This window comes from Neopsephotus bourkii, unplaced genomic scaffold (assembly GCF_033783945.1).
Source record: "Neopsephotus bourkii isolate Nb327-2 ecotype Australia unplaced genomic scaffold, CSIRO-AGI_Nbou_v1 NB_1376, whole genome shotgun sequence".
Lineage (NCBI taxonomy): Eukaryota > Metazoa > Chordata > Aves > Psittaciformes > Psittacidae > Neopsephotus > Neopsephotus bourkii.
Window position 1 is genome coordinate 1,557,344 of NW_026901855.1, and position 20,820 is coordinate 1,578,163.

A 20,820-nucleotide genomic window follows, 5' to 3' on the forward strand; every position below is an offset into this window, starting at 1 on the left:
GTATTGTTTCAAAGGTCGTTGGAAGGTCTGAATATGAAGAAAATCTGACAACCCTTGGAAAATGACCGCAATTCCCAAAATTTTTTGCTTCTTAGCAGAGAGAATGTTTTGTATCTGCACAAGACAATGGATACTTGAAGACAAAGTCATGCAGCCCAGTATCTGCATTGCAAGCCAGCTTTCCAATCGCTTTTATGGCCTTCATCTTTCAACACAGTCAATATATTCAGACATTTAATCTGTTGCGGTGTAATTTGTATTTGTTGACTTTCTTGTTCTCTGTGACATTTACCTTTCCTTTATATATTCTTTCTCTGTCATCCTGAATCCTCCTTAGCATAGCTATCTCTTTCACTATGCCCTGAAACCAGTTTTCCTGTAATTCATCAATTTTATTTTTTCCAGGTAGTAACTGCATATTCCTATTTTATATAAGAAACTCACCACAAAACAGGTTCCTGATTATATTTTCTGCTGATGGCATCAGATTCTCCTTTGTCTTAACCTATTTTTTTCTTTTAATATAGCAGAAAATTTGGCCATTTTTTTTCAAATTTTCCTCTGAGACAATGCATTTAAATTAATTTTTTATTATTTATTGTATTATGTGAACCCAGGACGGTAGACGACTTCAATTCTGGGGATTATTTACTTAGGTTTTCGCAGGGGGTATCACTGTTCATTTCATGTTTACAGGATTAAGTGACAGACCTGCTAGAAGTCACCAATGATTTCTGTTTATGCCTTCCAGAATGACAAAGGGACACACTGAAATAGTCATATAGCTGCAAGGAAAGGAGCATTTCTGAGCAAATATCCACAATTACTCTAAACCATCTGATCCAAGCAGCTGACCTAAGGAACAAAAATATGAGTTGATTTTACTTCAGATAAGATGTTCATAGTGGAATCTGGTATCATTATGTACAAGGAACATGCAAAATCCTGTTTCTTCAGAGTGCAGGAGGAATGAAAGGAATGAAAAGAAAAAAAAAATATTTTCTTACACCTTCAGCTTTTTTCCATTGGTCAATATCCAGTTCTCAACACTAAAATGCAAAAATTCTCTCAGAGGTTCAGGAGTCTGTGGGTGTATTTTAAATTGTCTCCTTTCATTTGTTACTCCACCTGACTTTTACCCACATTTTTTTACACCTCTACAGCAGTGTGCCTCCACCTGTGCAGTCCCACTTTTTGAATGGTCTGACTGTATCACAACTAAGCTGTGACACATGTAATTTAAGTTGGAACTTACCTGTTTAACGAAAAATAGGTTTCCCCACCAGACTAGGTGAAAGACAGCACTTGCACATGCTGACTTTAACATCTTTTGCCAAAACAAACAAACAAACAAAAAATCCTTAGCAATGATTTAGAATTTCTACATTAGATTTGCAAGTAAGAATAGCAAAGCTCTTTAGACTTGGCATGAAACAGTGCAAGTATGGAAAGATAAAAAAAATTTGACTGCATCCTCTGCCAGTTACTCTGGTAACAAACTCACGATGTAGCCATCATTAAGCCATCAGCATAGAAAAGCTAATAATAAGTCTTAGTGCTTGCATTGTGGTAATAGCATTGACCTTTTGTTACCACCGTGAAGTAATGGGAACATAACCAGCACACTAACTCACTGAAAGAATCATAATCATATTTTGTATATGGCTCTTTTAGCCAACTTTATGTTCTTGTGTTCTGGAGTTCGAGGATTCTGGGTTGAGAGAAACACAACACAATAAAGAATCATAACTAGTTTATTAATACAGGCAAAATATAGAGGTAACAAAAGATACAGTAAAGGATATCTCTGATGTTTGGTTATCTTACCAACCCCAAGGACCATGTAATAAAGATCATGAAACCAGCTCCAAGAAACAACATCGCAGTGTGAGGTGGCAGGCTCAACCTTAGCAGGCGTCCCCACAGAGGCAATGTTGACCTAGGTGGTATGAGGTTCTGCCTCCCCGAATTGCCTGAGGCTCAGGCTTTTGTACTAGGAAAAATGCACTCTCATTCTGACATAGAGGGCCAGCCTACATCAGAAGAAGTGGCCAGCTATATATAGAGGGTTGAGACTTTTCCGGAGAGGAATCAAAGCAGGACCTTCTGGGGAGGAGCTACCACACACAAACAGTACTTTTCCATTTTTGTGTGTTCTACCATGGACCATTATTGTTACTGACACATCTTGGTTCAGGAATGGTGTTTAGAAGTGTTAGCCAAATACAATATTCTAGAGTCATAACCCAACTTCTGAAAAAAAACATGTATTTTGTGTTTGGTACCACCAAATTCCTTGCTGCTGTAAGCTATTAAAGATCTATATAAAAGTTTATTTCATCAAAGTACTTTGAAATCACTTGAAAAGTGCTGTTTCCTGTTTTGTTGCAACCATTAGCAAAACATACAAATTACAATTTGTCAGCTCTAGAGCAAAAGTCGATGTTGTACTCATTGAACTGCAAGTCAAATATTTGCCAGTTGTTAAACTAGAGCTCCTTGACACTCTAGTCCTTCTCTATCCAACCACTAAGCCATGAGAACACATAAGATTGTTTTCAATGCATGGCCTTAGGCTGGGGAAAACATGTGACAACAGACAAATCCTTAGGTTTTTGAGATGAGATTACTGGAAAGAAGCAGTTTATAAAAAAAAAAAAAGAAAAAGAAAAAATTAATTTTATTTTTTAAGCAATAGTCCATTTAAGAAAAAATAGGACATATACAATCTGAGTGGGTTCTGAAGGTAGCAGTTCAAACCAATATCAAGTCAAAACAACCTGTTTCAATAATAAAATGTTACATTCAGTTCTGCTCCCTGACCCTCAGTTATTAATCTTTTTGAAGACAATGTAAATCAATTTCAGGAAGATCTGAGAAAAGAATGATGCCTATTAGTATATCCTGTAGTTGTTCAGCCTTGCAAACTAGTTCTTCCCTGAAAGGAAATCAGAATGACATGACCTGCCATATTGCAGCTGTTTGACAGATGAGTCATCACCAATCTTTCCAGAGGCAGAGAAGCAACAAGACTGTGAAAAAGAAATCTGGAGGTAAAGTAATAAATCAAAACTCTCATAGAATATTAGAATATTTATTCCTTTAATACCAAATACTGTCACAGATATGATACAGTTTCAGAAGTTCTGCTGCTTTCAGTTCCAATTTTGTGTAATTTCATTTACTGCAAACTTCTCTGGCTTAGCACATTTTTCATCATAGGCCTCATTGGCACAACTTTGGAAATATGCAGTCTCATAGGTCATCAAGCTTTGTTCCCTCTTTCACATCTATACAAGTTTGCTTTTATTTTTTAAAAGACAACTACTTGTTCTCTAAGCGAAAGAAAACTGATTTCAGACCCAGCCACTCAAAAAAAAAGAATAGTTGCAGGAAATCTAGGCTAGAGAAATAATGGTTCCTTGTTTCATAGTTTCTGCCTCAGCAGGATTTTCAGATTTTTTTCAGAAGCCCCTGAGCAATGGAAGCTTATGCTATGAACTATGCTCCGAGTTTAAGTCATGATCTTACAGCCTACTTACTTTCCTATTTGTCACACTGCAAAAAAAAATCTGGCCACACACAGCTACAGTAATTTTTCAGCACCACACACACAAAAACACAACCGCAGCTGGTAGCACTAACTGAAAGAAAAAAGATCAGAGGGCCAAGAGGCATAGGGACCAATTGTAAGTTGACAAAAACAGTCAGCTTTCTGTGGCTCAGGCCAGGGCACAGACACCTTCTCACCAAGTTTTTAGGATATTTCTCCCTTAGGCAACAAATGCATCATGTTCATTACTTATTTGAATTTCTACTTAGGAAACACTGACAGTGAAATCAGAACTCACTTGCACCCAAGAAGGTCATATGAGAATTAGTAAGAACTTATCAGTTTATTAAACATTCTTCTACCAATAAGACCTTTACATCTGTTGTAAGCTGAAACTCTCACAGTGCTTCACTGAGTTGCTTCTGCTTCATCGCACTTTTGTTAATATGAGGCTGTATTTTCAAGTTGTAACTCTGTTTAGAAACTCCAGAAAAACAAAAAGCAAACCAAGCAACACGGAACACCAATTTAAAAAGTCAGAAGGAGAAATGTCTTCCTTTTTCCTCCTATGAGTACCTAAAAATTTTCTATTCTAAAAAAGGGAAAAAAAACAACCAATAAAAAAAACAAACAAAAAACCAAAAAAACCACAACCAACAGAACCACTCATAGGAAAGCAAATCTTCCATCTATCTTCAAACCACATAAACAAAGCTTAGAAGCTAAAGCAAAATATGCTTAGGGAACATATATTTAGCTGAAAACCTCTTCAGTGGTAGCTTAGAAGTCTCTAACAAGCTCTCCTCAACCTAGCACCAGCTAATGATGTAAGGTCTCCTGGCTCCAGACAGCTATCCCTGGTCACAGTAGAAGAGGATAAGATGTACTTACTCCACCTCTTCTAGTACATCTGACTGAACATGCCACAGCCTAGCATCACTGAGGCATTGACTAAACTTAAGCAAATTAATATTGATTTTATTCTACTTTTTACAGCTCCACTCAAGGGCTTGTTTCCCTAGGTTCTGCCAAATACACAGCCCTGCTTTCTAAATTAAACAGTTTTGTAACACTATGCTATAATAATGCAGATTCTTAATGTTGATCACTGTAAAAGGCACAAGGAATAATGTGTTACTAAATGCCAGAGGGAGAGGAAGAAGAATGCACAGAAAACATAAACCAACACATTTTACTGCAAAGTGCAGAAGGCAGCTGGTAAAGGAGGCAAATGACACTCCTGCCTGACACCCCAAGAGCTCCACCTCAGAGCTCTCCAGCAGCAGTGCAGACCCATCACTGCTGTGACAGGCCGAGCAGGTAAGCCTATGTACTTGCTCTTACATGGTGCCACACAAGTGTGTAATTACATTTCTGCTGGTGCTTTGGCAGAATAGACCTACACCCTTCTGACACAATCTGCACTGTGCATAGTCATTGCCAAATGCTTACACAACATTATCAGCCTAGTTACTAAGAGAAAGGTCGTTTCTGTTTAACAAAGATAAAACCAAAACTGTTTTTTAAGCAGAAGTGAAAGGAAATGAAGAAATAAATATACCTTCCCCCCCAAAAAAAACCAACCAGGAAATAAAAGACTTTTTTGTAACTGCATGCTTTATGGACCACTTTTCCTTGTTTTTCTCAGGGGAAGATTAGAAATAGCTACAGATAGATTTATGGACAGACTAACCCATTTAAGTGTTAAATTGCTATCCAATCTAGCATGAGCTAGAACATTAGTGTCTGGCTTTCCTATCTGTTGACACCCCACACAGCAAATTCTTTGAATTACAATAAAACTGTTTTTCTGCTGGGGACAGGGAAGGCGGCTTGGGTGGAGTGTTTTTTCTCCAACTCAGTCCTAAGGTTTTTCATTGGCCTGAGCAGCCCTGAGGAGCTAACTTTTCAGGATCTGTTTCTTCCCTCTACATGAAGGATTCTGCCATCGTTGCTTTAATCAAAGAGGCTTGGATATGCAAGTTTCATCAATTGCCTTGCTTTGGTCAGGAGTTAGACTCCATCTCAAAAGGTCTTGAGGAATTAAGGCAGGTGTGTCTGACCAAGAGATCATTGCAATGAGCGAGAGGCTCACTCAGAATTTCTGTCTCATGTGCAGTTCATAACAGCTCATAATACTTGTCCTTCAGATACTTCATACCCTTAGTTGCTGCTATGGGTCAAACCTTTGAAACAAGCCCAGTATCCTGAAATGCACCAAAGCACGTGGCTTTGCAGAGGTGGTAAATCTCAAAGCTCATCACTCCAAGGGAGAACACTTGGCAGTAGTAAAGAGAGTAGTGATGCAAGTTACAGTTCCGTGGATAAACTGTGGAACTTTTTGTCATTAAAGACACTACACTGCATCTACCTAAAGTCAGTGGTTCAGTTCAACATATAATTTCAGATTTTCTAGAGAGAAGCCTATATATTTCAGCAGAAGTATATATGAAGTAAAATTCCTCTACATCTCCTCTGTGTGCTTCATTTAGAAATTCCTGGCTAGCCAGTGGAGGCCATGGAGGATGTGCTATCCAGGAGGCTGCAGATTTCAGCATTAGCTTTCTTACTAATCTATTGTGAAGCTTAAAATGCAGATCAACACAGGACTAATATTTAGACCAGAATTCTTGAATCCTGGTGATGATATGTGCAGATAAAAATTGTCATTACTAAATACAAGTAGAGCACATAAGCAAAGAAACATATCCCTATGAAGCCAAGAACCTCAGCACATTCTTGAATAGTTTGGTTAAGCAGTGTTATAAAATGATCTTTTCTGCTATCGAAGTATGTATTAACTCAGCAATAATTGGGTGTTCATTTAGATTTGATTCAGAACCTGTTAGCCAGCAGTTAGAAGATACACCCATTCAACAAGTAAACCTCAAAATACTCTCCAATTTCTTTTCCATCCCAATACCATTTGCATCAACATGGGATAAGCTACTAATCCCATCTTTTTTTCTGTCAGTGCAGCTCAAAAGGTTTGTCTCTTCCTGTGCCAGCTATCATCTTAAAAGCTATTTTGAAGTTAAACCTGCACAGAGAAATTATTTCCACTCTCTTTCCACCTCTCCCTTGCTACTCGCTGTTCCCAAAAATATTAATACCACTTTCCATAGCTAACTTCAAGCATCTCCCATCCTGGCAGGAAACAGAAACTGTAACTGTTCTGAAGGTTACTAAGTTAGAAATAAACCGTTTATACATTGCATGGTCTGTACATGAAATAAACAGAGAATTCCTTTTTCCGTTTCAAAATGGCAAAACAGAAACACATAGAATTAGTTCTGCCTGGTTTTCATTGTTCTTAAGTGAAGCTGCACAGTGGTAAACAAATACTCATGGGCAGAGATGCATTTCAAGTGACTGGTCCCAAGTCACCATGAAAACTCCGATTATCTTTATTGCTTTGTAAACATATTTACTGTAACCATATGTCAAAGATGTTGAGAGGGCTAATTTGAATAGAATAAGAGAGGGTAAGAATAAAAAGGTCCTTTTGCTTCTTAACAGGAAGTACTGGAAGGGGGGAAGCAGAGAGAAACCAGTCATGCAGATAAGCAGGGCCAACTGGCCTCCTTTGATGAGGTAGATAAGAAAGCACTAATTTAAAAACCCAAGGTGAACAATACAACATCTACAAATAAATTGAAGGTGCTCAATGTGCCAAGTCTGACCTCACCATCTGGAAGTCTTCCAGCTTCTGAATCAGTCCACAGAGGTCTGTCCAAAAACCTCCTAAAGAGCAGTCAACTATCAACATACACACACATATACCAGCTATATCAAGGATACCATAGCTGCAAGTCTTGTTCTTTAGAAAGCTGTGCAGGATTTATGTGTGTATTCACTGAACTTGTGGAAAAACAATGTACCTTTTTTGATTATTTAACTTGGTACATCACTCCATTTTATCTGAAATTAATTTATTAAAAGTCAGTGGAGTATTTATAAGCATCACAGAACACTTGCAAGAATAAAAACAGTGTTTCTGTTTAATTCCTTGTGAATATGTCCTTAACGAGTGCCAGACAAAGCACGTCATTGTGTTAGCCAAAAGGAAATTAATTGGAGAACTAAACACCTTCCTACACCAGAATGCAATTCAGTCTAACATACATAATTTGTAAATTGATTAACAGAAATGTGCCATCACTTACAAGACCAATCTACTTAACAAAATAACTTCTCTGGCCTGTCACTGAACCAGCTCCCAACCAATGTAATTAGCTCCCAGTCAAATGTACTAGCTTCCATTTGACAGCATACTTTAGAAATATCTGACTGTGTGTACTTTGTGACTAGAAGCATGCTCCCACTTCTAAGGATACAAAGAAGAGCTGATTGGAAGATGGAAAAGAGTGAAAAGAACATTATTAAAACAGTTCAGTCAATATAGTAAACTTAAGACCCAATCTATTAGATCTCAGTCTGAATAGCACACAGGGAAGATTGCTGCCTTTTTTTCCTGTGGGAACTTGCAAATGGGCAACTACTGTAGAAGAGATATCCTGTCTGGTAAGGGTGTTTTACTGCCATCATCTAAGAAAAAAGGATATTTTCCCATATTCTTCATATGAGGGAACCAGTTCAGGTTACCAGGATGGTCAGAAATCTGCCCTGCATAAGCCAACTCGAAGATAAAATAAACAGTAACTTTTACAGGGACTTGGCTGTAGGCTGTAAGAGTTACAAAAGCAGGAATAATAATTTACTGCTATTAAGTATAACAAGGTTGTCCTAGATCTAGATGCATTTTTATAATGGAATTTTCATAATACTGCATTTACATGAAAATTTTACTCCATCATGAATATTTCATATCTTTGTTGCAGTCATAGGATTAGCCAATAAACAGGTCTGCTTCACTTACTAAAGCTTTAGACTGAGAACTTCACAGAACAGCTTATATGGCAGAGCCGTGGCCATGAATCAGTTAGTGTTACTATTATAAGCAGTTTCAGAAATTATTTGAATATTTTAAGTCCTAGCCTGAAATTTGGTGGAAGATTTGGGAGTCACGCACAGATATCTGTTCATATGTCATGTCACTGAAAATCCTTTGTGGTTACTGAGCAGCAATAAAAATGCTAAATAGCAAATCAACTGAGCCTGGGTAAGAAAAGAGTTGAGGCTGCTGAGCTTAAGAAAAGTGGGCTATATTTGAACACAGTAATTACAGCTCTTCATTTTATCAGCATTAGTGAAACTCTGGCATAATAGACCAAGAATAGGTTTTCAGGAACATGTCAGCAACACAGAGAGGTCCTGGAGGATTTGGTAGTATGGATGATAATACACATTTTATCACACCTTATCTTATATCTGACAGCTAGTGAAAGGGAGAGTCCAGGCTGAATCCCAGCACAAGTTATAGTAATCTAAGGATTAATTTAACTAGCACCAGAGGATAGCTTTTCAGTTCAGGATCCTTGTCCGTAGCATAACAATATGTGCATGGATACAGTAACAAACCTGGACTCTCATCCACACTCCAGAAAGTTTTTCTGCAAAGATGAAATTAGTGTGCTGAAGTTCAACAGACATTTTGACAAGAAATCTATTACCTTTAAGGTAACTTAAAATCCCATACGTTTGAAAAATCATTTCACATCCACAGAGTCTGCTGATGTACACCTCTATTTGTAATAACTGTTTTCAAAGAAATAAAATGGTTTTACGCTGGTGTATTCCAGAAGTAAATGGTTTTTATCCATTTTCTGCTTCTACAAGTATACAAGAAATCCCTCCAGAACTACTGAGTTATTTGGAACTATAATACTTTTTTCTTTAACAAAAATACCTGTACAGGTATAACATGATATTTTCAGGGTCTTGGAGTTTTAAGATTTCACACATGTCCAATGTACACCATGAGACAGTTTAAAACATCATTTTAAACATGGAGAAGAACTACTAAATCTAAACAATGACTGCACAACTAAACTTACGAGCAAGTTCACTGAAAAAAAAGCTGAAAAGCATTGGATAGGCAACATACACACTGGGTGATTTTGCTCCTACAGTCAGGACAGTGATCATGTGACTATAAACCAGATTGAGGGCAGATCAAAAGTTTATTAAAACAATTTTGATAATACAGCTAAAACAAAAAAATATCCTAAAACAAATTTACAACTTGAGGCCTAATATGGATAAATCATTATCATAAAACCTACTACCAGCACCCATCAAAACTAAATTGGCCAGGCCAGAGCACTAGTCCTAGCTTAGTTGCAAGCTACAGACCCATTTTGCAAACAGACAAGCTAACGATGTAAACCTTTATCTAGTCTGTAATTACTACAGTGACATCATTTGAGATACATCCCAAACTGCAGGGTATATTCTAGACTGGATCAGTTCAAGAAGCGGTGAAATTTCATCCATTCTCAAAAAATAAAATACATCAGAAGGCAACCTTAGTTATTGTGAGAGTAGCATAAATATCAGTAGCTTATATGTCAGTGATAGTCCTATGAAAGCACTGCACTTGGAGAGGAAGCTCTATATAGAGTATGGCATTCAGCTTTGGGTTTGTGTATTTGAAGATCAATACTACATTGCCATACCTGTCAGGCCAGAATATTGTAGTGTCATAGTTTCCCTTCAACATGTTAGGTAGCATCCACTTGGGATCAGATTAGCTTCTTGATATTAAAACTCAAGTGCTGGAGAAAACAAGTTTACCTGTCCATCAATTCATTTTGGTTTTCCTTCTACAAGACACCACTAATAAGACAGCCAAAGAAACTAATAAATATTTCTCTCATCTTGTCAAGCATAAAGACCATGCAGGCATATCAGAAATTCCTCAAGGAATACTACTTGCCAGCAATCAGTGGCTACTGCCCCAATTTCTTTCCCAGCCTGCTCTCATACGTCCTTGAGTCAGGGAATACCTACAGTGGCAGAGATAAAGCCCCCCCTGCAGCCTATTACATCATACTGTGTTCAAAGGAATTTGTCAAGGACTGGTCCACATAACCAAGCTGGAGGCAACTTGCACAAAACATGTGTCATGGATGTCTAACCACCATTGAGATATTGGACTTCTCATCGAATATGAAATATTAGCAGTGCAGTACATTTCCTTAACACAAAGTTTCACTGTACTTCATTAAGCTATTTCTGTTTCTGTTGTCATTGTCAGCATCTATCACTTCCTATTCCACACTTAGGTTAATAAATAATGTTTCCCTTTCACACCATATGATCATATTTACTTGCAGCCTTTTTAATCATCTTCGTGAGTACTCCAGATTTTTTGAAGGTTCCATGAAATCCAAAAGGTCCTATTTCATTCCAAGGACCCCAGTAGCAGCAATCACACAGATGTGACTGGTATCTACAAATCAGCTACAGGAGTCACAATGAAGTGTCAGGCGCATTTATTGTTTTTTGTAATAGAAGTTGGTCCCTGGAGCACATTCTGAGGATCTGGAGATGAAGAACATACTATCAGGATCACTGTCATTAGCTGTTAGCTATGGCACATAGATATAATCTGGGTTCAGACTTTTTTGAAATGGGCCACTGAACTGTGTAAATACAAAAACTGTAACAGGACACTTCCAGCAACAGCAGCAACATGATTCTGCACTGGCTCTGCTTGATTTGATAGACTATTGGAATTTCTGCTAGCAAAAGAAACAAAATGAAAGAGCTTGATAAACAGCAGCAGATTAGTATAGGAGATCCAGGCTCACAGTAATCTGAGCTGCAGCTTTACAAAAGACTTCCTGTGGTGCTACATGGCATAACACCAACACCCACAGTGGCACAGGGTTTAGAGTACACTTGGAGAGATGTAATTACAGATCAAACGGTCGGCGAGCAATGATATTTCAAGCACAGCTATGAAGCCCGTTGCAGCAGCTGTGTTCTTTAGTGGCACATTAAATGTTTAAATTCAACATAAGATGACATCAGCATGAAAAGGCAGTATGCACTTAAAAGATTTTTTCTTAATGTATGAGAGGCTGACAACATGTCAATTGGCAAACAGCAGTAATAGCATCCACAGTCCGTGAAGAAACAATGGAGCAACTATTCGAAAATAGAAAGTAGAGCCTACACCTATTGATTCTGTATCTTCAAGCTTCCTACGTCAGATACATGCCTTGATGTACCAATAGCTTTTCACCTTGAGTAAGCTGCGCTTGGCTGTTGACAAACCCTCAACTCCCAAATCCAAGTAGGATTTATAGCACTTCACTACTTCTCTAAATAGATCTCAGCATGTTTTTGAAAAAAGACCAAAGAAATCCGCTATATATCACTGCCACTATTATTATAATTATTCAAAGCTCTCTGTATTTGACAGGCTACCTCTCATCCCCATTCCTCCACACAAGCCAACTGCTCGAAGCTTCTTATCACATTTTGCTATTTGCTAAAGGCCACTTCATGAATTTTAAATGGACACAAGATGAAAGAGGTGCTGCCTGTTACCCTTAGTAGATAATAGGATGCTCTGGGGGAGACTAAAACACAGATTTTGAAAGACGATAAATGCTCCTGAGCTGCCAGAGGTGGTCTGAGCAGATATACATTGAGACTGCTGACTACACCAGGTGGAAGCATACTCTTAACACCACAAGAAGGTACTATATTTTTTAGACTCATTGTTCAAAGGTGTAAGAAGCCACTACAGAAATTTCTCTTATATTCCTGAAGTGGTCAGCTACTCAAGAAAGCTGGAGTCAGCTTCACTCTTCAGTCTCTAAGTAATGTAAGAGGATTTGGGGCCGGTACATCTCATGCTAGTGTAAGCAGGAACAAAATTTTGCCCTTTATATCTTTTTTTGTTGTTGTTGTCTGTTTTTACTACCACACCTATTACCAAAGGTGTATAATTCTATAAAGCTTTAAAAAAAACCTTTCTTTATGCAACTAGATTACAAACCCTTTCAGCCAGTTCATATGAATAGGCCATTTATTTGGGCTTGTTCCTCTCTTCTAGTATGAAGATCGCTGCATTTGCTAATACCAAGACAGTAACTAAGTTATGTCATCAAAACAGATATCACTGTCTGTTTTGCAGTCTTTTCTTATACCATAGGAAAAAACAGTCTGTAAAAAGCATACCCATTGAAAACTATAATGGTGAGAATATTATTTTTGTATCATGTAAGTCACTATTATTTATAAAATACTATAAAAGACAACCTGGCTGTATAGCTGCCACCTTGCTTCTTTTACATTTCATTTACAGTAGCTTTCATAATTTTTTTATTTCATGACTTAATGTAAAACTGTCTATGACTAATTCTTTCAGCTTCAGAGTCAATAGGCTCTGAATAAATTAGGCACAAATCATTGCTTACAGAGAAGATCAAAGGAAAATATATTCAAGGTCATCCATAAAGTTGCCTATTATACAGTTAATAATGATTCAGTATGAGAATTCACCATGAAAAATGCTTGTATAATGTGAATGAGACAATTCAATCACAGGTTTATAAACCTACCTTTAGTTTATAAGTTAGGTAACCTTTCTAAAAAATCTTTATGTGAAGAGACCTATTTATATCATTTCAGACCGAGAATTTTAGTTATCCACCTATATTTTTATCCAACTGTGCCATCAGACTGCTCACCTCAGGGTACTACAGTGGGAGGTCTGTGGTCATTAATAGAGGCTCCTGCTGAAAGTAATGAAACCCAAAGTCCTTCCTGAAGGTAGCATCCACTCTCACGTTCCACTGACTGCAAAAGAACCCATCATACTGTTGAGAAGTTAGTATCCTAAAGGCTTTTATAGTGGCAGACACCCACTGGTCTGAAGAAAGATTTTGAAATATTTTTCTTCCCTTACCACTATTTAGAGATGATATTATAACTCCGTCCTAAACTGAAAATAAAGTGGCATAGCAAGAGCCATATTCCCAAGAAGCAGTGTATCTGCAGAAATGTCTTCATGATTAGTTTTACTTAAACTGAACATAACCACAGAATCAGTGGTGACCCAGAATTAAGCTGAGACACTGAACTTTTTATGCTGCAGGAGAACGACTGTCCATATGCATCTGTTAAAATAGCTTTCTTGCAAACTTTTGACTAGGTCACAGGAGCATGCACAGAAGGGACAATTCTCTTAAACTGACAGATTAACACTGAGGAGTTGAGAGCACCATGTCTGGTGAAACCACGACTGGACATAGACTTCCTGGCAGGACTGTTAGCCTTTCAGTACCACTACCTATAAAAGAAGGATAACACTTCCTAGGGTCAGAGGAAGTTGCAACAGATTATTCTATGCTTGTAATATCTTCAAATGTTGACATTTTCTGTTCATTGTCCACCTAGATCTTAACTGGAAGCTGTAGTCTCAGTAATTCTTTCAGCTGGCTGCTAAAAGAGTGAGACAGCTTAGGAGCCTCCTTTTTGTCTTTCTATTGTCATTTGGTGACATAAGACAGAAATTCTCCAAGCACTATAACTAAGTGGCATTTGCAAGTGAAAATAGAACAGTAAATACAAAAGCACTGAGCCATAACAGCACATAATCTGCTATTTTAGATGTCTATTCTCTCAGTCCTTTTGCTAATCTCACTATCCTGTAACCTCATTTAACTCAAAAGGATTCCTTAAAGTCAAAATGGTAACAGTGCAAACAATCTAGCACATGGTCTTTTGCAGAAAAGCTGTTTCTGTAAGCACTCAGCTAGGCATAAAACAGTAGAAATTACTCAGAAAACAATTACAGTTTTTCCTAATATCTCTACCTTTCATGATTTTACTTAGTTTCACCTAAATATGAGAGGCGAAGAAAGGGCTGGAGAAGACTGATGCAACACAAAGGGCAACATTGTAAGTCTTAGTGCTCTCTTGTTTAAGCATATAAAAATACTTCTACCAATGAGCAGGTAAAGGAGTTTTTTTAATAAAATCATTGTATACATTTTAAAGACTTAGACTGTTTCAACTCATAGTGGTAAAACAAAAGAAAAGAAAACAAAATAATCCATCCCTTGAGCAGTTATCCCAGTGATAAAGTGCTTTATAACTTTCTACACCTTGAATTTGGACAGAAAAATCGACTTTATTGAAAAGAGAAAATCAATACAAGGACACCACTTTTGAAGCAAAAGCAAAATTGGTTCATTAGAGCATTAGCAGATCCCCAGTGACAATGTAGTATGCTTGGTTATTCAGCTAATTCTAATTAAAGGATTGGTGTGGCTCCCTCAATCAGAAACTCTATTCAGCTTCTCCTCCAACAAAGAACGTTCCCCAGCACTTTCTCCCAAAACATTTCTGAGTAACTTGTGACTACACAGCCAAAAAAAATCAATCTTACACTGCACGACTGTATTCATTTAACCATTTCAGTAAAACATTATACCACCACAACAAATAAATATCCATATTAAGCAACAAAGACTACAACACCATTCTACTAAATATATTTAGCTTCTACAATTCGAAGTTCAAGATAACAGGCTTTGGCTTGTCAGGAAATGAGAACTCAAACTCACATAAACCTTTTCCAGCTTTTCCTGGAATAAAACATTTCCACATCTTGTCAGATCACAAAACCAAACCTGCTGCCTGCTTTCCCCAACAGAAATTATACCAGCATTTCTCCTGAAAATTTACCTGCACAGTGCTGCTCAACAAAATCAATGATGTCCCCACAGGCTTTCCAGCTGGAGCTGCCCCTGGTGGTCACACACCTGGAAAAATGAAGGGAATAATGCATCACTGCATGCACCAGGTGGCCCCCAGTTGTTCAAACTGCTTGAAGGAAGAAAGGTAATCAAGGAGCAACCTACTAGTAGCTCTGACCCATCTGTATCTGAGACCTCATAGATTTTCAGTTACTTCTGTCTTCTACCATGAAATAGCATGGAGGTAACATATTATTATTTACTTCTATTATTTTTTTCGCCATCTTTATTTCCAGCTCTAAAATGCTCATAATCAGCATAGAGCAGTAGCTCTAGGCAGGCAAGTCTGTAATCCTAGAATCATAGAAGCTTTCATTGGTTTTTTTTATGTTTTGTCTCATTTATTTCAAAATCATCTTAATTCCTGTCATCTATGACTGGTGAAAACCACAGATAATGGCAATTCAGATCTCTTCCAAATGATTCTGCTTTTTATTTAATTTGAAGAAAAGCCAGGTCAGGCTATGTTCTCAAAGCCATACACACAATATACAAGGAAATAGATGGTTTTGATTTTAATCAGCACTGTACTTCAAACACACTGCCACCTAATCCCATTTAAGGATGCAGTCACACTGAATAAGGGAGCCACGCCGAAGGAAGAGCCATGCTGCATGGAAATTGGCTGTGCTGCTTCAGGCCACGGTTGTGAGGTATTTTACAGTAGTACAAAAACTACAAAGACATTAAACCATCAGTACTTCAGAAAGCATGAAATTTTCTCCAAATTACTTAGTTCCTTCTTGTGTTATCAGGTAATGTCCAACACTGCCCTTATTTCCAGCAAATAACAAGTCAAGTGCTCTTTTCTGAGCTCTCTCATAAAAAAAGTCACTGTCAAGAACAGAGCCAGGTTCTGCCCTGTGCTCGGGTGAGTAATGGCAGCACCAATATAAGAGCAGCTCCATACCTTGCAGGCACACTTTCTAGCCTCTCCCTAGCTGTAAAGACACAGGACAGCTTTAACTAAAACCTTCCCTCAGGTCCTGCTGGTACATTTAGGGGAGCCTGGATTCAGCAGACATGTATAGCCACACTGTGTTTCCTTACACGGTTCATCGTGCCACCACCTGTGCAGCTCCTGAAGCCTGGGCAGACTGTTTGGTGACTGCACTTGGGAGAAAATGGCTGTCCCAGCACCTCACCAGTGAGACGCCCACCAGCGTATCCAGAGATGTCCTTCTAGAGAAAACACGGGCCTGGTGTTTAGCCCCTGGCATGGCACGACAGCAGCTTTCTAACAGGGAGGGCACTTTTGTGTTTGTGGTATCCACAGTGGAGTGCAAGATTAGGCCTCACAGCAGGGGCAGGAGCCGGTATGTGTCGGATGTATCCACTGCAGTGTGTGCTGCAGAGCTGGGATATCCTGCATTTTCTGAGAGACTGAAGAAGCCAAATAGCTCTGTTTTTGCCAGGAGGCCCCGACAAATGCTTCCTCTACCTGAAGCTAGAGCTAGAGCACCCAGGCCTGTGCCTCTTCACACGAAGGAGGAGGGCAGGCGGTGGGTAGGCGACCAGACCAAGCACAGGGCAGGCAGCACAGCTGCCTGAGGAGGAGCACAGGGCTGGGGCATGAGTGAAGTGGTGAAGGCCAGAGAGCAGCAGCTGTGGGGCTGGTGCCCCAGAAAGGGGCTGCATTCAGAAATGTTGGTGCACAAAGGCCCGAGCTGGGGGACCTAATGTAGCTGCCATGACCGTGACCTGCTGCTGGGGAACAAAGCTCGCAGACAGCTCCACTGCCCACCCAGGCTGGGAGGCAAGCCAGTAGCAGACAGCTGGGTTTCTAAAATAAACAAGCCTTTTACCATTATTATTATTATTATTAAAACCACACAAAATCTCCAGTTGTCTGTCACTGAAGTTTCCCTTGATGCAGAAAAATTCTTGCAATTCTCTTGAAATTTCCATTCACCATGAGCCTGCAGAAGGCTTGCCTTCTCGAGCAAATGAAGCTTTACTAGGGAACATCACATAAACAGCTTGGTTTCAAACTGAGCTCTTGATGCAATACGATAAACAGAAATGAGATTTTACACAAAGCAACTGTCTTACTGCCTGTTCCTGTAGCTTTGCTGGTTGTTCTTAGCTCTCTCCCTCTAATTGCTGTACGTCAAGCCTGAGCCTCTACATCTGCAGCCACAGTTCATGAAATCAGCTAATTCAATCAGCAGTGAGAGCTGCTGCTTCACAGCTGCAGCAACTTGTGCAGTCCACCCTTTGCATGCAATAGCTGCTTGGGAAGTGAAATCGAATCCCGCCCTCATGGAAATCATCACTGCAGTAGAAGGTACATTGACATTGCCAGGTTTTGTTGTTTGTTGGGTTTTTTTAATACACCATTTTCTGTGTTTGAATGACCCCTTAGAAAAAAAAATTATAAAAAAGTCGAGCAAGCAACTTTCCAATCTATTTCCCATCACCCCAGAACAGAGTCCCAACGTATTCTTATTACTATGAAACTGAAAATTCATTCAGTTATCACAAGTCAGCACTATCACCTTGTTCATACAGATTTTTCCTTCAGTCAAAACCACATCCCATTATTTATACAGTATGGAACAAGTCTTTTCTCCACACTACTCAGCATGCTGACCTTCAGAGCCTCCTTTTCCCCAGAAAAAAATCTTCAACTCTGTTTATTATGGGAAGAACTTCACAAGGTTTCTAAATTCCCCACGCATATAAAACCTCCTACCAAAATGAAGTTCTTGTGACCTGAGCCTTCCAAGCTAACAGACACTGAGATTTTCCCACTTAGTGTACCTCAAGTATTGTGTTCCAAAAAAAACCCTATTTTATCAAAAGCTGAGTCCACCAAAAGTCATGCCCTTATGCAATATGCATGTACAATAAACACATCCTACAGACTTAGAAATATTACAAGTATGTATTAGTGATCTCAAAATAGATAGGTCAGCTGGATCTGAGCTACATTTGCTTCTTGCAAAGGTTTCAAGGGAATGCCGCTTTAACTACATCTGCATTGCATTAAGGCAAACCTCTGAATTACTGAAGGAGGGAATTATTCAGATTTAAAGTGATTCCTGAAGGGCAGGATTGTCATAAAAACTGGGTTTCAAGATCTACAAGTTAGCCAATGGCAGAACTTAGTCTAAAAATAATAAAAAGAGCTACTAACAAAATACCCTCTAATTCTAATTCAAGGCTGGGCTGACTTTTTATACAACCAGAAATTTCAGCAGAAGGCCCAATTGCCAAAGCAAGGAGCTGTTAATGAATTAAAATCCAAGAAAGAAAGCATACAAGAAGCAGAAACAAGGACAGGAAACAAGGAGGAGTATAAAAGCATTGCTTAGGTGATGGTACCAGGAAAGATGGAGCCCATCTAAAACCTCAAGCTGCTGAAGGGCATAAAGGGTAAAAGGAAAAGAATTCTGTATGCATGCTAGTACCAGACTGAGGTTCAAAGGAAATGTGAAGCCACTATTGAATGGGGGAAACAGATAACCTGGTGGCAAACAATATAGTAAAGGCTGACATACTCAGTGATTTTTGTCCGTCTTCGAAAGGCTCCCAGACCTCCATAATATATCTGCACAGTTTGAGAAAGGAGGAAGCATAAAAATAGGGACAATTTACAGAAACTGGGTGAATTCATGTCTATACGGATAGACTCATGGAAGGATGGTGAAAAAACTGAGTGATGTGATTGTGAAGCCACATCATTCATAGAACATGTCATGATTCACAGAGGTCAATGGAAAGGGGTTGAATATTACAGCCATCTTTAAGAAGGGTGCAGAGGGAGATCTGAGGAACTAAGGATGGCCAGCTTCAACTCAGTTCTTAGAAAGACCATGCAGCATGTCTCCCTAGGATCCATTTCCAAACAAATGAAGGACAAGAAGGCAGTGAGAAAAAGCGTGGATTTACAAAGGGCAGAGCAGCTCTGACACATCTGATTGCTTTCACTAATGAAATCACTGGTGTGGATAAGGGAGGAGCAGTGAATATGATAAACAGCCTTCAGTGATTCCACACATCAAAGCCACCAGTTTTATCATTGTAAAAACTTCTGCAATGCTGACAAGTCACAAATACCCTTCCACAGCTGCAAAAACACTTCTGGCTCTTCCAGCCTTCCAAGGTAATTTGTTTCTCTTTGCTGGTAATTTGGACCTCCTCACACAGGTTTGTCTGTTTTAGCTGTTTCATGTCATGGGAGCTGCTTAACTCATTCGTACAACACTTTAGACAGTGATTAGGCGCAATGATCCTCTTGTTCTCTGAACTAATAATTCCTTGTATATTCCATGGGGGTTTTTCCCCAATTAGTAAATGAAACTGGAGGTATCTGAAGCATTCATTCAACACTAAAAACCCTAACTTAACACATTTTCTTGTGGGTATTTTACACCTCAAATTTCCCCTTAGTTCCAGTCGGGTGAATGTTTTGGGCAAGTCTTTGTCCAGTCACATAGATACAGCACATCTTATTTCCTTTAGTCAATCACACCTTGCATGCAGATCAGTGCCTGTGTTTCTGCTTATTTTGATTCTTTTTAGAGGATAAGGATCAAAATACGATCCCTCTGCTGAATTCCCTCTCTTGTGTTTATCTGTGCACATTTTACAAGTTCACCTTTTTAAAAGATGGGTTTTTTGCACTTAGGGGAGTTTCAGCTTATTCCATTAAAACATTTTAAATCATCTCCTTGTAGCTTTTCTTTCTAGATTATTTCTTAAAACATCAAAAATGCTTATGACAGGTTCTTTACTTTAGAGGGCTGTCATTATTTTCATCATAAAAGTTCAAAACAGAAAAAAAAAACTCAACCAGAAACATTGCTGTGATTTTCTAAGTGAAGGTGAATGTAACTCAAATTCTACACTGATTTGACCTACACTTACACGGATGTAGAAGAGGAATCATCAAAGACGCTTGATTACACCACTAACTAGCATAATTGAAACCAGAATCAGGACAGAAGCCTCATGCATCTACTGCCCTCTCGAGGTTTGCCAAAGGTAACGCCAGCAATTAAAATCCTATTCGCTGGGAAGCTGTGAAATCCGTACCACCCTTACCAGGCCTGCTCCTGCAATCCCACAAAACCACGGAATTACACCCAAAGTGTGGCAGGGCTTATTAGTTATCATTAGGTACAGATACTCGTCTCAGAAGACATCTTTCTTTAACCAAAGCTTTGATCCCACGGAGGATTAGCATGCACATTTGATACATACACACAGCAAAGGAACAACTTACTCCATTGGACGCAAATTTACAAAAGTAAATTATTCCATTTATTTGTGAGATTGGAGGCAGAAGCTGTGAAAGTATTCTTTGATTCGTGTAAGGACATGGGAACTCTCAATTGCAATGTGCAATGCAGTATTTCAAATAATACATATTTCTGTCAAATAAAACAGTTGTGTCTAAGATTAACACATTGCAGAAATCTGACTAAAACAGATGTCCTATTTAGTCTGTTCAGCTTAATTCCAAGTTATTTCAAGCTCTGCTTAGAGGGGCACTATGTCATACGTTACCAAATATATCTTCCCAAAAAATAAATCCAGACTTATTCATATACATTGCTTAACTAGGACAAAGGATATTTC

At 38.7% G+C, this 20,820-nt stretch overlaps 1 long non-coding RNA gene across 1 annotated transcript in view; it reads right to left on the reverse strand.

Moving 5' to 3' along the window:
• LOC133219817 (uncharacterized) overlaps positions 1–15,545 on the reverse strand; it is a 64,486-nt gene extending 48,941 nt beyond the window's left edge. The window contains exon 1 of the long non-coding RNA XR_009727541.1: positions 15,164–15,545. This is a non-coding gene — a long non-coding RNA (uncharacterized LOC133219817). The remainder of the gene's footprint in view (positions 1–15,163) is intronic.
• Between the last annotated feature and the right edge of the window lie 5,275 nt (positions 15,546–20,820).